Source organism: Muntiacus reevesi, chromosome 2 (assembly GCF_963930625.1).
Source record: "Muntiacus reevesi chromosome 2, mMunRee1.1, whole genome shotgun sequence".
Taxonomy (NCBI): Eukaryota; Metazoa; Chordata; class Mammalia; order Artiodactyla; family Cervidae; genus Muntiacus; species Muntiacus reevesi.
Genome location: NC_089250.1, coordinates 70,791,062 through 70,797,061, shown reverse-complemented (window position 1 = coordinate 70,797,061; position 6,000 = coordinate 70,791,062). Strand labels below are relative to the sequence as shown.

The 6,000-nt window shown below is 52.2% G+C and overlaps 1 long non-coding RNA gene across 1 annotated transcript in view; it reads left to right on the top strand.

Annotated features, from left to right (window-relative positions):
- The first annotated feature begins 1,276 nt into the window (after positions 1-1,276).
- LOC136158003 (uncharacterized) overlaps positions 1,277-6,000 on the top strand; it is a 51,280-nt gene continuing 46,556 nt past the window's right edge. Inside the window, exon 1 of the long non-coding RNA XR_010661300.1 lies at positions 1,277-1,462. This is a non-coding gene — a long non-coding RNA (uncharacterized lncRNA). The remainder of the gene's footprint in view (positions 1,463-6,000) is intronic.

Genomic DNA, 6,000 nt, shown 5'->3' with positions numbered 1-6,000 from the left:
CAGCTAAAGAGTCCGCATGCCGCAACGAAGATCGAAGAGCCCACGTGCCGCCGCGGAGACTGGGCACAGTCAAATAAAAACAAAAACAAAACCCTCAGGCCCTGCCAACTGCCCAAACTGCGACCTCGGGCTCCAGCTTTCTCAACCTTACTTTTGGCACCAGAGGGCTTGTACCTATTCCCCGGGGGATGGTGTGGGTATGAAATGACCGAGTGTAGGCACACAGCGAATAGCAGAGACTGCTGGGACTGATTCCTTGACCTTGGCTACAGAGTCAGCTGGAATAGGGACCCCCACACAGGAGAACTCCAGGGACAGCTGGCCCAGCCCTGAGCAAACCCTGGCCTCTTTGCCATCAACTCTGCAGCCTTTCTTTATTTCGGCACCGCCCCCCCCCCACCAAGCTCAACATGTCCCAGATCCCAGGGGAAAACAGGCCTCAGAGCTCACTTGGCAAAGGTCCCACTCCTTCTTGTCATAGATGGAGAAGCAGGAGCCTCAGGAAGGAGAAGCAGGGCATTTTGTGAGCAGTGCCCCGGGCAGCCAGGGGTTGGGGAGGAGGGGTGGTGGGCAGGCTGCTCAAGACAATGTTGCGGACAGAAGTTAAGGGAGCTGCCATTCTGGACCACAGCATTTTTCTTTTCAATGACAATAATGTTTCCAGGAAGATTCCACGCTAGGCCTGGTGCTAAGACCCTTCCACTCTTCTCGGCTGATCTGTCCCACTTTGTAGTGGACACAACTGAGGCTCAAAGAGGTGAAGCCTCTTGCCCAAGGCCAACCTGATGTAAAGAGGAGGGGCTGTAACTGGAACCCCAGTCTGACTCCAGAGCTTGAGGGCTTCACCTACTCCTTGCTCCCTCCCAGAAAGAATCTCGAACTTCTGAGCGCTGGAGGCTAGTGGTCCCATCGTCACGTTACTGCTGGAGCACTCGGGGGTCTGCGAAGCCGAGGAGCCTGTCCTGGTGCACACGCCAGTTCAGAGGCATCCCACGGCCACCAGGCATCTTCACGGCCCCTGGGTGCTCACGCCCCCACCGTCTCCAGCCTCTCCTCCCCCACCCATCACCCAGGGAGCGGTGCAGGGAACCAGGGACTTATCAAGACAGAGAACAAAAGTCGTGGGGGAAAGAAGCCAAGAGCCATCTCCACTCTGGGGTAGGGCCCTTCAGTCTCGCCCCTTTGAAATTTCAAATTCCAGTTTGTGGACAAAGTCCTAACTTTCTCACAATATAGGTCCCCAAACACTGACCAAACTCCAGTCTGGGCAGCCAGCAGGGCCCAGTGTGGCCTTTCGGCTTCCTTTGGCAGCTCTCGAGGCCTCGGGGCACCAACCGGGGTCTGTCAGGTCATGCCTGCAGCCCTAGCCCACCCCACAGGGACCCATGCCTCCCACCTGAGAGGACAGCCCTCTTCCTGGAGCTGGGATCTGTCACTGGCTGGTACCAACAGCAGATACCAGGTAGGCCCCCTCCCTGTTCCTGGCTTCTTTTCTCCCCCTCATACTCCCTAAAACCACAGCTCATCCCACTCTCCTTGTCCTGAGCACAGGCCATGTTGGTTTAACCCAGTCACAGAACTTCAAGACTGGACAGGGTGTCGCAGCCAACCCACCCATTTGGCAGATGGAGAAACTGAGGCCCCCAGGGGAGTGGCAGCCGTTGAACAGACCCAGGGCCCCTCACTGAGCCCTGAGGATGGAGGACACATGCTGAAGATCATGCAGAGGCAGCGGGGTTGGGGCTGGGGGGAGCTCGGTCTTAACAAGACCACAAGCCCCACAAGGAGCCCTTTGCTTCACTCCAGGGTCCTGGCAGTGCCTCCTACAGACCCCAGAGGGTGGGAGGTCTGATCCCTCAAGGACTGATGGCCACTTGCTGGGATGCCCTGGAAGTACTGGGTGGGCAGAAAAGTTCGTTTGGGTTTTTCTGTCAGATGTTATGAAAAAACCCAAATGAACTTTTTGGTCAACTCAATATTTCCGAGAGGAAGAGGAGGAAGCTGAGGGCTGAAGGCCAGTGGGCTTGGAAGGAAACATTTATGTGGTTAACTGATAACTAAGCCCCATCCTTGGGCCCCTGGAAGCCTCCTTCCTCCTTCTCCTCAGCATGATTAAGACCAACTTACCTACTCGCTAATCATTGCTGAGCCTGTTGATTTTGCCTTAAAAAATTAACTGGGCATGAGTTTGCGGTTTGCCTCACCCCTAACCCTGCAAAGCAAAAGGCCTGGGTGGGCAGGAGGACGCTGGGTTATGCAAGAGGCCATCAGCCTCCCCACGCACAGCCAGAGCCACCTCTGCTGCTCTCCAAAGGGGAGGTTTTGCTCAAGAGTCAACAGTCTGCTTGTTTCCCCTGCTCTGGGTCCTGAGCAAATTTGCTGTGTTACCAAACAGAGATAAAAGCAGCTGGAGGGGGCAAGGTGGGGGGGAGAGTTTTCCAAACAGGGATGCGAAGCGGTGGCTTTGAGCTGCGATTCTGGAATCCTGCGGTGTCAGAGCCAAGGGAGCCCTTCGGAGGATGCGGCCTGGGGTCTTTCAGATGGGTTCTGAGGTCCTGGGAGCCAAGGGAGTCTATGCCCAGGCCCTACTTCACCCCGTGTCTGCCTAGTCTGCCTACGAACACTGGTCCTTAATATTTCATTTCAAAGTGGAGCCAGCTGTGAATAATGAGAATCAGAAAGCCACCAGTTCAGCCTCATCTTACAGATGAGGAGATGGAGGCCGAGTGGGGAAGTGACTTGTCCAGGAATATAAAGTCATCCAGGGTCTCCAGCTAGGCTAGAGCAGGCAAGAGCTCTCTCTGGTACTCAGGGATGTATCCTGGATGTTAGCGAACAAAATGGCACTGAAAGGCCCTTCTTCGCTGTTTACCCTCCCTCCCAGGGCTGGCTGTAAGCACAGTGGTGCCTGAGAGCCACTGGGAGGTCTGAGTCAGGGAGGAAGGGTGGGGATGAGGGTGTCACCTGGCCTAGAGTCCTGTGGGCCCTCTGAGAAGCAGTCATGAGCTGCAAACCAGAGGCTCAAAGTTATACCCCATGCCAGCCACATCCTCTCTCTGAAGGATTCGGGCCATAGAAATAGATGCAGAGCCCTGCCCTGACTCTCTTGACCTCTCTGGGTCTCAGTTTTCTCATCTGTAAATTGGGAACAATGGTATCTAACTCACAAGGTTGTAGTGAGGATGAAATGGAGTGGGATCTACTCTATGACAACCATGGTCAACATTTACAAAGCTGTTTTGAGGGCGTTTCACGTATTAACAGGCTTCCCAGGTGGCTCTAGTGGTAAAGAATCTGCCTGCCAATGTAGAAGACATAAGAGACATGGGTTCAGTCCCTGAGTTGGAAAGATCCCCTGAAGGAGGACATGGCAACCCACTCCAGTGTTCTTGTCTGGAGAATCCCATGGATAAAGAAGCATGGCTGGCTGCAGTCCATAAGGTCACACTGAATTGGACACAACCAAAGCAACTTAGCACACACACATGTACGTATTAACTCATCAATCCTCATAACCACTCTGCAATGTAAAGCCAAGTTTTTAATCACCATCTTATAGACCCAGGGTACAGAGAGATTGAATCATATGCCAGAGTTCACACAGCTTCTAAGAAGCTGGGATTCCAACCTAAGCAGTCTGGCTCCAGAGTCTGTTCTCCTAATCTCCAAGCCACCCTGCCCTTCCAGGGCTGGCACACGGTAAATGCTCAATGAAAAGTGGCCAGTGTGATGATAAAATAAGCTCCATCCCAAGGCACATGTGGGCTGTGTGTATGGATTGTGAGGACTGGAAGGAGGCAGAAAGAAGACCTATCTCTGGGCTAGAGTAGTCAGAGAGGGCTTCCTGGAGGAGGTGGCATCCTAAGCAGAGGAAACTTCCAGAATTGGAGAACATGGTGGGTGAGGGTGAAAGGGCATGGAAGCCACTCTGGTTGGAGAGCAGGGCATTATGGGAGATTCTGTCTGCAAGGCTCAAGAGGTAGTATAGAGAGTGTGGTCTAGAGAATGATCAGGAAGGAAGCCAGGAGGACTTGGGTCTGTGTGGGCGGGGCCTCCCTGCAGGCTGCCTTCTGGCAGGTGGCTTGTGACTTCTGAGCTGAGGCTGTTTCTGTCCTGTGTACCTTCCTCCCTCCTGGGTATGAATTCCTGACTTTATATGCAGAAGTGACTTTGGGAGTTGCATGGGGCCTGCCCAGCTCTTGATGGGTCTGAAGGGTGCAGGTCCTGGTATTCAGGTGAGGGATGAACTCTCATCCCAGGAACCATGCTTGGTCTCCTCCATCCTTGTTCTGAAGGGCTACAGGGATCTGCCTGGAGGCAACTGAGTTGAAGTGTTTGGGACCCCGAGACTCAGGCCACAGTTGCTGTGTACAGTTGCACAGGTTGCTCACTGCACAAAGGTTCTCTGGGTAAGGGAGCAAGTGGAGGTGGAAATCCAACCATGTTCCACTTACCAAGCCAGCTGCCCGTGGAGATCTGTCTGCCCAGGGGTGGCGCACCACTCACTCATTTTCAAAAAATCTCCATGTGAGCCCTGCTGTAGTTCTGTTTCCAGCTACTATGTGACCTTGAGCAAGGTCATTTCCCTCCTGGCCCTCGGTTTCCCATTTGAAAAGCTGTCTAGCATAAAGCAGAGATTCAACCCTGATGGTGAATTAGAATCACCTGGAACCTTTAAAGAATACTGATGCCCAGATCCTGTCACAGTCCAGTGATCGAATCTAGGGGTGAGTGGGTGCTGGCTCTGAGTATTTTTTAAAGTCCCCAGGTGATCCTGATATGCAGCCAAGATTGACACCCATCGTAGGAGGGCTTAAAATTCTGGAGCTGGAAAAGCCTAGATGTGTATCCAAGCTCTACAACCTCCTGGTTGCAACTGCAATGAGGCTCCATTTCCCCATCTGTAGAATGGGAACATGATAGCTTCCTCATAAAGTCAGAATACCAATTCAACGAGATGCTATTCAGACAGTGCTTGTCACTGTGGAGGGCCTGTAGGGAGCTCCTGATTCTTGGTATTGATGACTATTAATTTGCTATTGGCAAAATGAAATTGGCTTAAAATCAAGGGCCTTTCTAGGTCGAGGATTCAGAGACTCAGGGTCTGGTTCTAGTTCATGGGTCTTCATGTTGTCAATAATATGACATTAGCCAAAATGTTACTGAAGTATGAGCGATTGATCTTACGGTTTGATATTTTCCCCAATCTGCTTAAGAAAAAGTAAATTTCTTTTTTAATTGGTACTACGTTCACATGACTCAAAAATCAAAACAAAATAAAAGGTGCAGGGACTTCTCTGGTGGTCCAGTGGCTAAGACACTTTGCTCCCAAAGCAGAGGGTCCAGGTTCAATCCTTAGTGGGAGAACTAGACTCCCACATGCTACAACTAAGATCCAGTACAGCCAGATAAATAAATAAATACATAATTTTATTTAAAGGTGCACTTGAGGAAACTAGAGTCCACCCCTGCCTCCTGTCCACGGCTAACATATAAGATCATGTGACATCACCTCCCACCTCTTAAACTGTTCTGCATCTCACTTTGTTCATTTACCAGTATAACCTGGAGATTTTCCCATAGCAAATGAGAACGAGCTTTGAGGACGGAAGGGTTGTTGCCCCCTTTCACAGGTGAGGAAACTGAGGCTCACAATGCTGAGTCAAGAGCATTTGACCTATGGCTACTTGGCTCCAGAGTCAGTGTTTGCTTTCCTGCCCCAGTGTGGCCTTCCAGGAAGCCTGGCCCAGACAGCTTTGGAGCCAGGCCTAAATTTCTCCAACCCAGGCCTGGCAAGAGGAGATGGGATAAGGACGGGTTCTCACGGCCCCCCACCTTGTCCAGGTCCTAAAGTCACAGAGGGGCTGGAGTGTGGGACAAAAAACGTCCAAGGTCATCCAGATAGTGACCCAGTGCGCAGATGCCCCCTGCACGGGACAGTTCGGGCCTGGTGGCCATGCCCTCCAGTGGAGTGGAGCCTGCCAGGGACATTCTGGCAAC